The sequence below is a fragment of the Arachis hypogaea genome, chromosome 10 (assembly GCF_003086295.3).
Source record: "Arachis hypogaea cultivar Tifrunner chromosome 10, arahy.Tifrunner.gnm2.J5K5, whole genome shotgun sequence".
Taxonomy (NCBI): domain Eukaryota; kingdom Viridiplantae; phylum Streptophyta; class Magnoliopsida; order Fabales; family Fabaceae; genus Arachis; species Arachis hypogaea.
The window spans coordinates 92,853,319-92,864,292 of record NC_092045.1 but is presented as its reverse complement, the minus strand read 5'-3'; the positions used below and the strand labels follow the sequence as shown (position 1 = coordinate 92,864,292).

The following is a 10,974-nucleotide window of genomic DNA, read 5'->3' as shown; positions in this document are numbered from 1 at the left end:
ACGTTTGAGTGAAATAGAAACAATTGCATTAATTCATCGAGACGCTGCAGAGCTCCTCACCCCCAACAATGGAGTTTAGAGACTCATGCCGTCAAAAAGTATGTAATTCAGATCTGAAAATGTCATGAGGTACAAGATAAGTCTCTAAAAGTTGTTTAAATAGTAAACTAGTAACCTAGGTTTACAGAATATGAGTAAACTAAGATAATTGGTGCAGAAATCCACTTCTGGGGCCCACTCGGTGTGTGCTGGGGCTGAGATTAAAGCTATCCACGAGTTGAGGCCTTTCTTGGAGTTGAACTCCAAGTTATAACGTGTTTTGGGCATTCAACTCCGGATCATGACGTTTTTCTGGCGTTTAACTCCAGACAGCAGCATGTACTTGGCGTTCAATGCCAAGTTACGTCGTCTATCTTCGCGCAAAGTATGGACTATTATATATTGCTGGAAATCCCTGGATGTCTACTTTCCAACGCCATTGAGAGCGCGCCAATTGGACTCTTGTAGCTCCAAAAAATCCATTCCGAGTGCAGGGAGGTCAGGATCCAACAGCATCAGCAGTCCTTTTTCAGCCTAACTCAGATTTTTGCTCAGCTCCCTCAATTTCAGCCAGAAATTACCTAAAATCACAGAAAAACACACAAACTCATAGTAGAGTCCAGAAATATGATTTTTGCCTAAAAACTAATAATATTCTACTAAAAACTAATTAAAACATACTAAAATCTACATGAAATTACCCCCAAAAAGCGTATAAAATATCCGCTCATCACAACACCAAACTTAAACTGTTGCTTGTCCCCAAGCAACTAGATGAATAAAATAGGATAAAAAGAATTTAAGGAGTAATAAAATCTCCTAGTTTTAAGTGAAGCTCAGATTCTAATTTAGATGAGCGGGGCTAGTAGCTTTTTGTTTCTGAACAGTTTTGGCATCTCCCTTTATCCTTTGAAATTCAGAATGATTGGCATCCATAGGAACTCAGAATTCAGATAGTATTATTGATTCTCCTAGGGTAGTATGTTGATTCTTTAACACAGTTTCTTTATGAGTCTTGGCCGTAGCCCTAAGCACTTTGTTTTCCAGTATTACTAATGAGCGGATAATTTGTACGCTTTTTGGCATTGTTTTTAGTATGTTTTTAGTATGATCTAGTTAGTTTTTAGTATATTTTTATTAGTTTTTAGTTAAAATTCACTTTTCTGGACTTTACTATGAGTTTGTGTGTTTTTCTGTGATTTCAGGTATTTTCTGGCTGAAATTAAGGGACCTGAGCAAAAATCTGATTCAGAGACTAAAAAGGACTGCAGATGCTGTTGGATTCTGACCTCCCTGCACTCGAAGTGGATTTTCTGGAGCTACAGAAGCCCAATTGGCGCGCTCTCAACGGCGTTGGAAGGTAGACATCCTGGGCTTTCCAGCAATATATGATAGTCCATACTCTGCCCAAGATTTGATGGCCCAAACCGGCGTTCAAAGTCACCATCAGAATTCCCAGCGTTAAACGCTGGAACTGGCACAAGGATGGGAGTTAAACGCCCAAACTGGCACCAAAGCTGGCGTTTAACTCCAAGAAGAGTCTCTACACGAAAATGCTTCAATGCTCAGCCCAAGCACACACCAAGTGGGCCCGGAAGTGGATTTTTATGTCATTTACTCATCTCTGTAAACCCTAGGCTACTAGTTCTCTATAAGTAGGACCTTTTACTATTGTATTTTCATCTTCTGATCTTTGGAATCTTTTGATCTTTAGATCTTTTGATCATTGGGAGGCTGGCCATTCGGCCATGCCTAGACCTTGTTCTTATGTATTTTCAACGGTGGAGTTTCTACACACCATAGATTAAGGTGTGGAGCTCTGCTGTACCTCGAGTATTAATGCAATTACTATTGTTCTTCTATTGAATTCCGCTTGTTCTTGTTCCAAGATATCACTTGTCCTTCAACTTGATGAATGTGATGATCCGTGACACTCATCATCATTCTCACCTATGAACGTGTGACTGACAACCACCTCCGTTCTACCTTAGATTGGGTGAATATCTCTTGGATTCCTGATACATCATGCATGGTTGATCGCCTGACAACCGAGCGCTCGCCTGACAACCGAGCCAGCCATTCTGTGAGATCAGCATCTTCGTGGTATAGGCTAGAACTGATGGCGGCATTCAAGAGAATCCGGAAGGTCTAACCTTGTCTGTGGTATTCTGAGTAGGATTCGATGATTGAATGACTGTGACGAGCTTCAAACTCCTGAGGGCGGGGCGTTAGTGACAGACGCAAAAGAATCACTGGATTCTATTCCGGCCTGATTGAGAACCGACAGATGGATAGCCGTGCCGTGACAGGGTGCGTTGAACATTTCCACTGAGAGGATGGGAGGTAGCCACTGACAACGGTGAAACCCTTGCATAAGCTTGCCATGGAAAGGAGTAAGAAGGATTGGATGAAGACAGTAGGAAAGCAGAGAGACGGAAGGGACCCAGCATCTTCATACGCTTATCTGAAATTCCCACCAATGAATTACATAAGTATCTCTATCTTTATCTTTATGTTTTATTCATCATTCATATCCATTTGAGTTTGCCTGACTAAGATTTACAAGGTGACCATAGCTTGCTTCATACCAACAATCTCTGTGGGATCGACCCTTACTCGCGTAAGGTTTATTACTTGGACGACCCAGTACATTTGCTGGTTAGTTGTGCGAAGTTGTAGTGATCACAATTTCGTCCACCAAGTTTTTGGCGCCGTTGCCGGGGATTGTTCGAGTATGGACAACTGACGGTTCATCTTGTTGCTTAGATTAGGTATTTTTCTTCAGAGTTCTTAAGAATGAATTCTAGTGTTTCAAGGTGATGTTCTTATCATCACCAAAGCTGATTGATTTTCATTAATTTAGCTCTTGAATGCAATGTCCTGCTGAAGCTTGTTCAGCCATGTCTAATTTCTTTAGACTGAAGCTTTAGACTAACATTGCATGATTCCTGGAATTCTCATTAAGAATTTTGATATCTTTATTTTCTTTTCCACTTAATTTTCGAAAAACACAAAAAAATTACAAAATCATAAAATCCAAAAATATTTCTTGTTTGAGTCTAGAGTCTCATGTTAAGTTTGGTGTCAATTGCATGTTTCTGTTCCTCTTGCATTCATGCATGTGTCTTCATTAATCTTCAAGTTGTTCTTGAAAATTTCATTGCTCTGATCTTTGAATTCTATTGACTTGAGTGTTTATGTGTCTCATATGCATTCTCATTTTGTTAGTGTCAGTAGTATACAAACTGCTAAGATTGGTGTCTTGCATGCATTGTTATTTGATTTTAGTTACATTTTGATTATTAAAAATCCAAAAATATTTTTAATTTGTGTCTTTTCAAGTCAATAATACAGAGAATTGAAGATTCAAAACATACTGCAGAGGAATTACACAGAAAAAGCTGGGCGTTCAAAACGCCCAGTGAAGAAGGGCAAACTGGCGTTTAAACGCCAGCCAGGGTGCCTGGCTGGGCGTTTAACGCCCAAAAGGGTAGTAGTTTGGGTGTTAAACGCCAGAATGTGCACCATTCTGGGCGTTTAACGCCAGGATGGCACAAGAGGGAAGATTTTGTTTTCAAATCAAATTTTTTTTTTAGTTTTCAAAATCAAATCTTTTTCAAATCATATCTTTTCAATCAAATCTTTTTCAAAATCAATTTCTTTCTATTTTCAAAAATACTTGCTATCAATTAATGATTTGATTCAACATTTCAAGTATGTTGCCTTTTCTGTTAAGAAAGGTTTAATGCTTGAATCATATCTTTTCTTGATAGCCAAGTCATTAATTTTTAAAATCAAATCTTTTTTTTAAAATGTTTTTCAAATCATATCTTCTCAATCACATCTTTTTAAAATCAATCATATCTTCTTAACCACATCTTTTTCAAAATAGTTTTCAATCAAATCTTTTTAATTTCTAATTTCAAAATCTTTTTCAAAAATCACTTGATTTCTTTTCCACTCTTGGTTTTCGAAAATCAATTAAGGTTTTTCAAAATGTTTTCAAAATCTTTGACTTAATTTTCGAAAACTACTTTTCCTCTTTTCACATCCTTCTATTTATGGACTAAAACTATTCCTTAATGCAAAATTCGAACTCCATCTTCTTTGATAAGTTCAAATTTTCTACTTCTGCCTTCTATTTTTCTTTTCCTCTGACACCTTAAGGAATCTCTATACTGTGACATAGAGGATTCCACATTTTCTTGTTCTCTTCTCTTTCATATGAGCAGGAGCAAAGACAAAAGCATTCTTGTTGAGGCTGACCCTGAACCTGAAAGGACCTTGAAGCGAAAGCTAAGAGAAGCTAAGGCACAATTCTCTGTAGAGGACCTAACAGAAATCTTCAAGGAAGAAGAACCTATGGCAGCCGAAAACAACAACAATGCCAATAATGCAAGGAGGGTGCTGGGTGACTTTACTGCACCTACTCCCGACTTCTATGGGAGAAGCATCTCTATCCCTGCCATTGGAGCAAACAACTTTGAGCTTAAGCCTCAATTAGTTTCTCTAATGCAACAGAATTGCAAGTTCCATGGACTTTCATTGGAAGATCCTCATCAGTTCTTAGCTGAGTTCTTGCAAATCTGTGACACTGTCAAGACTAATGGGGTTGACCCTGAGGTCTACAGACTTATGCTATTCCCTTTTGCTGTAAGAGACAGAGCTAGGACATGGTTGGATTCTCAACCTAAAGAAAGCCTGAACTCTTGGGAAAAGCTAGTCAATGCCTTCTTGGCAAAGTTCTTTCCACCTCAAAAATTGAGTAAGCTTAGAGTGGAAGTCCAAACCTTCAGACAGAAGGAAGGAGAATCCCTCTATGAAGCTTGGGAAAGATACAAACAATTAATCAAAAAGTGTCCCTCTGATATGCTTTCTGAATGGAGCATTATAGGTATTTTCTATGATGATCTCTCTGAACTATCCAAGATGTCTTTGGATAGCTCTGCTGGAGGATCTCTTCATCTGAAGAAGACACCTACAGAAGCTCAAGAACTAATTGAAATGGTTGCAAATAACCAATTCATGTACACTTCTGAAAGGAATCCTGTGAACAATGGGACAAATCAGAAGAAAGGAGTTCTTGAGATTGACACTCTGAATGCCATACTGGCTCAGAACAAAATATTGACTCAGCAAGTCAATATGATTTCTCAAAGTCTGTCTGGAATGCAAAATGCACCAAGCAGTACTAAGGAAGCTTCATCTGAAGAAGAAGCTTATGATTCTGAGAACCCTTCAATGGAAGAGGTGAATTACATGGGAGAACCCTATGGAAACACCTATAATCCTTCATGGAGAAATCATCCAAATCTCTCATGGAAGGATCAACAGAGACCTCAACAAGGTTTCAACAATAATAATGGTGGAAGAAACAGGTTTAGCAATGGCAAGCCTTTTCCATCATCTTCTCAGCAACAGACAGAGAGTTCTAAGCAGAACACCTCTGACTTAGCAACCATGGTCTCTGATCTAATCAAAACCACTCAAAGTTTCATGACTGAAACAAGGTCCTCCATTAGAAATTTGGAGGCACAAGTGGGATAGCTGAGCAAGAAAATTACTGAACTCCCTCCTAGTACTCTCCCAAGCAATACAGAAGAAAATTCAAAAGGAGAGTGCAAGGCCATCAACATGGCCGAATTAGGAGAGGAGGGAGAAGCAGTGAACGCCACTGAGGAAGACCTCAATGGACGTCCACTGACCTCCAATGAGTTCCCCAAAGAGGAACCATGGGAATCTGAGGCTCAAAATGAGACTATAGAGATTCCATTGGACTTACTTCTGCCATTCATGAGCTCTGATGAGTATTCTTCCTCTGAAGAGGATGAGTATGTCACTGAAGAGCAAGTTGCTAAATACCTTGGAGCAATCATGAAGCTAAATGACAAGTTATTTGGAAATGAGACTTAGGAGGATGAACCCCCTTTGCTCACCAAAGAACTGGATGACTTGTCTAGGCAGAAACTGCCTCAAAAGAGACAGGATCCTGGGAAGTTTTCAATACCTTGTACCATAGGCACCATGACCTTCAAGAAGACCTTGTGTGACCTAGGGTCAAGTGTAAACCTCATGCCTCTCTCTGTAATGGAAAAGCTAGGGATCTTGAGGTGCAAGCTGCAAGAATCTCACTAGAGATGGCAGACAACTCAAGAAAACAAGCTTATGGACTTGTAGAGGATGTTCTGGTAAAAGTTGAAGACCATTACATCCCTGCTGATTTCATAGTCCTAGAGACTGGGAAGTGCATGGATGAATCCATCATCCTTGGCAGACCCTTCCTAGCCACAGCAAAGGCTGTGATTGATGTTGATAGAGGAGAAATGATCATTCAAGTGAATGAAGAATCCTTTGTGTTTAAGGCTCAAGGATATCCCTCTGTCACCATGGAGAGGAAGCATGAAGAGCTTCTCTCAAAACAGAGTCAAACAGAGCCCCCACAGTCAAACTTTAAGTTTGGTGTTGGAAGGCCACAACCAACTTCTAAGTTTGGTGTTGAACCCCCACATTCAAACTCTAAGTTTGGTGTAGGGAGGTTCCAACATTGCTCTGAGTATCTGTGAGGCTCCATGAGAGCCCTCTGTCAAGCTACTGACATTAAAGAAGCGCTTGTTGGGAGGCAACCCAATGTTATATTTTATTTATTTTCTTTTGTTATTTTATGTTTTCTGTAGGTTGATGATCATGAGAAGTCACAAAATCAATTGAAAAAGCAAAAACAGAATGAAAAACAGAAAGAAAAATAGCACACCCTGGAGGAAGATCCTACTGGCGTTTAAACGCCAGTAAGGCTAGCAGATGGGCGTTTAACGCCCAGTCTGGCACCATTCTGGGCGTTTAACGCCAGAAAGGGGCACCATACTGGCGTTAAATTCCAGTAAAGGGCAAGAACTTGGCGTTAAACGCCAGAAATGGGCACCAGCCCGGCGTTTAACGCCAGATTTGGCACAAAGAGCAATTTTGCTCGCCCCTTGGTGCAGGGATGACTTTTCCTTGACATCTCAGGATCTGTGGACCCCACAGGATCCCCACCTACCCCACCACTCTCTCTCTTATTCACCCATTCACCAATCACCTCAACTCCTCTTCCCCAAAAACCCTTCACCTATCAAATCCCATCTTTCTCTTCACCACTCACATCCATCCTTCATAAAACCCCACCTACCTCACCATTCAAATTCAAACCACTTTCCCACCCAAACCCTCCCATAGATGACCGAACCATCACCCTCCCCCCACAACATAAACACTCTTTCTCCTCCTTTGGCCGAACCACAAAGCCATCTCCATCTCCTTATTTCTTCTTCTTCTACTCTTTTCTTTCTTCTTTTGCTCGAGGACGAGCAAACCTTTTAAGTTTGGTGTGGTAAAAGCATTACTTTTTGTTTTTTCATAACCATTTATGGCATCCAAGGCCGGAGAAACCTCTAGAAAGAGGAAAGGGAAGGCAAAAGCTTCCACCTCCGAGTCATGGGAGATGGAGAGATTCATCTCAAGGGTGCATCAAGACCACTTCTATGAAGTTGTGGCCTTGAAGAAGGTGATCCCCGAGGTCCCTTTCAAACTCAAAAAGAGTGAATATCCGGAGATCCGACATGAGATCCGAAGAAGAGGTTGGGAAGTTCTTACCAACCCCATTCAACAAGTCAGAATCTTAATGGTTCAAGAGTTCTATGCCAATGCATGGATCACCAAGAACCATGATCAAAGTGTGAACCCGGATCCAAAGAATTGGCTTACTATGGTTCGGGGGAAATACTTGGATTTTAGTCCGAAAAATGTAAGGTTGGCATTCAACTTGCCCATGATGCAAGGAGATGAACACCCTTACACTAGAAGGGTCAACTTTGATCAAAGGTTGGACCAAGTCCTCATAGACATTTGTGAAGAGGGCGCCCAATGGAAGAGTGATTCAAGAGGAAACCGGTTCAATTGAGAAGGCATGACCTCAAACCCGTGGCTAGGGGATGGTTGGAGTTTATCCAACGCTCAATCATTCCCACTAGCAACCGGTCCGAAGTTACTATAGACCGGGCTATCATGATTCATAGCATCATGATTGGAGAAGAAATAGAAGTTCATAAGGTGATATCCCAAGAACTTTATAAGGTGGCGGACAAGTCCTCTACCTTGGCAAGGTTAGCCTTTCCTCATCTCATTTGTCACCTCTGTTATTCAGTTGGAGTTGACATAGAGGGAGACATCCCCATTGATGAGGACAAGCCCATCACTAAGAAGAGGATGGAGCAAACAAGAGATCCATCTCATCATCAAATCCCTGAGATGCCTCAAGGGATGCACTTTCCTCCACAAAACTATTGGGAGCAACTAAACACCTCCCTAGGAGAATTAAGTTTCAACATGGGACAACTAAGGGTGGAGCACCAAGAACATTCCATCCTCCTCCATGAAATTAGAGAAGATCAGAGAATCATGAGAGAGGAGCAACAAAGACAAGGAAGAGACATTGAGGAGCTCAAGCACTCCATAGGATCTTCAAGAGGAAGAACAAGCCGCCATCACTAAGGTGGACCCGTTCTTTAATTTCCTTGTTCTTTATTTTCTGTTTTTCGAAAATTATGCTTGTGTTTATCTATGTTTGTGTCTTGTGATCATTAGTGTCTTAGTGTCTATGCCTTAAAGTTATGAATGTCCTATGAATCCATCACCTCTCTTAAATGAAAAATGTTCTTAATTGAAAAAGAGAAGAATTGCATGAATTTTGAATTTTATAACAGTTTAATTATTTTGATGTGGTGGCAATACTTTTGTTTTCTGAATGTATGCTTAAACAGTGCATATGTCTTTTGAATTTGTGGTTCATGAATGTTGGCTCTTGAAAGAATGATGAAAAAGGAGACATGTTACTGAGGATCTGAAAAATCATAAAAATGATTCTTGAAGCAAGAAAAAGCAGTGAATACAAAAAAAAGAAGGAGAAAAACGAAAAAAAAGGGAGAAAAGAAAACGAAAAAAAAGAGAGAAAAAGAAAGAAATAAAGTTGTGATCCAAGGCAAAAAGAGTGTGCTTAAGAACCCTGGACACCTCTAATTGGGGACTCTAGCAAAGCTGAGTCACAATCTGGAAAGGTTCACCCAATTATGTGTCTGTGGCATGTATGTATCCGGTGGTAATACTGGAAGACAGAATGCTTTGGGCCACGGCCAAGACTCAATAAGTAGCTGTGTTCAAGAATCATCATACTTAACTAGGAGAATCAATGACACTATCTGGATTCTGAGTTCCTAAAGAAGCCAATCCTTCTGAATTTCAAAGGATAGAGTGAGATGCCAAAACTATTCAGAGGCAAAAAGCTAAAAGTCCCGCTCATCTAATTAATACTGATCTTCATAGATGTTTTTGGAATTCATTGCATATTCTCTTCTTTTTATCTTATTTGATTTTCAGTTGCTTGAGGACAAGCAACAATTTAAGTTTGATGTTGTGATGAGTGGATAATTTGTACGCTTTTTGGCATTGTTTTTAGTATGTTTTTAGTATGATCTAGTTAGTTTTTAGTATATTTTTTATTAGTTTTTAGTTAAAATTCACTTTTCTAGACTTTACTATGAGTTTGTGTGTTTTTCTGTGATTTCAGGTATTTTCTGGCTGAAATTAAGGGACCTGAGCAAAAATCTGATTCAGAGACTAAAAAGGACTGCAGATGCTGTTGGATTCTGACCTCCCTGCACTCGAAGTGGATTTTCTGGAGCTACAGAAGCCCAATTGGCGCGCTTTCAACGTCGTTGGAAAGTAGACATCCTGGGCTTTCCAGCAATATATGATAGTCCATACTTTGCCCAAGATTTGATGGCCCAAACCGGCGTTCAAAGTCACCATCAGAATTCCCAGCGTTAAACGCCGGAACTGGCACAAGGATGGGAGTTAAACGCCCAAACTGGCACCAAAGCTGGCGTTTAACTCCAAGAAGAGTCTCTACACGAAAATGCTTCAATGCTCAGCCCAAGCACACACCAAGTGGGCCCGGAAGTGGATTTTTATGTCATTTACTCATCTCTGTAAACCCTAGGCTACTAGTTCTCTATAAGTAGGACCTTTTACTATTGTATTTTCATCTTCTGATCTTTGGAATCTTTTGATCTTTAGATCTTTTGATCATTGGGAGGCTGGCCATTCGGCCATGCCTAGACCTTGTTCTTATGTATTTTCAACGGTGGAGTTTCTACACACCATAGATTAAGGTGTGGAGCTCTGCTGTACCTCGAGTATTAATGCAATTACTATTGTTCTTCTATTGAATTCCGCTTGTTCTTGTTCCAAGATATCACTTGTCCTTCAACTTGATGAATGTGATGATCCGTGACACTCATCATCATTCTCACCTATGAACGTGTGACTGACAACCACCTCCGTTCTACCTTAGATTGGGTGAATATCTCTTGGATTCCTGATACACGATGCATGGTTGATCGCCTGACAACCGAGCGCTCGCCTGACAACCGAGCCAGCCATTCTGTGAGATCAGCATCTTCGTGGTATAGGCTAGAACTGATGGCGGCATTCAAGAGAATCCGGAAGGTCTAACCTTGTCTGTGGTATTCTGAGTAGGATTCGATGATTGAATGACTGTGACGAGCTTCAAACTCCTGAGGGCGGGGCGTTAGTGACAGACGCAAAAGAATCACTGGATTCTATTCCGGCCTGATTGAGAACCGACAGATGGATAGCCGTGCCGTGACAGGGTGCGTTGAACATTTCCACTGAGAGGATGGGAGGTAGCCACTGACAACGGTGAAACCCTTGCATAAGCTTGCCATGGAAAGGAGTAAGAAGGATTGGATGAAGACAGTAGGAAAGCAGAGAGACGGAAGGGACCCAGCATCTTCATACGCTTATCTGAAATTCCCACCAATGAATTACATAAGTATCTCTATCTTTACCTTTATGTTTTATTCATCATTCATATCCATTTGA

The 10,974-nt window shown here is 40.6% G+C and overlaps 1 non-coding gene across 1 annotated transcript; it reads right to left on the bottom strand.

The window, feature by feature from the left end:
- Positions 1 to 4,806: 4,806 nt before the first annotated feature.
- LOC112719358 (small nucleolar RNA R71) lies at positions 4,807 to 4,914 on the bottom strand. Its single transcript, XR_003161662.1, has one exon. It is a non-coding gene; the product is annotated as a small nucleolar RNA R71 (small nucleolar RNA).
- Between the last annotated feature and the right edge of the window lie 6,060 nt (positions 4,915 to 10,974).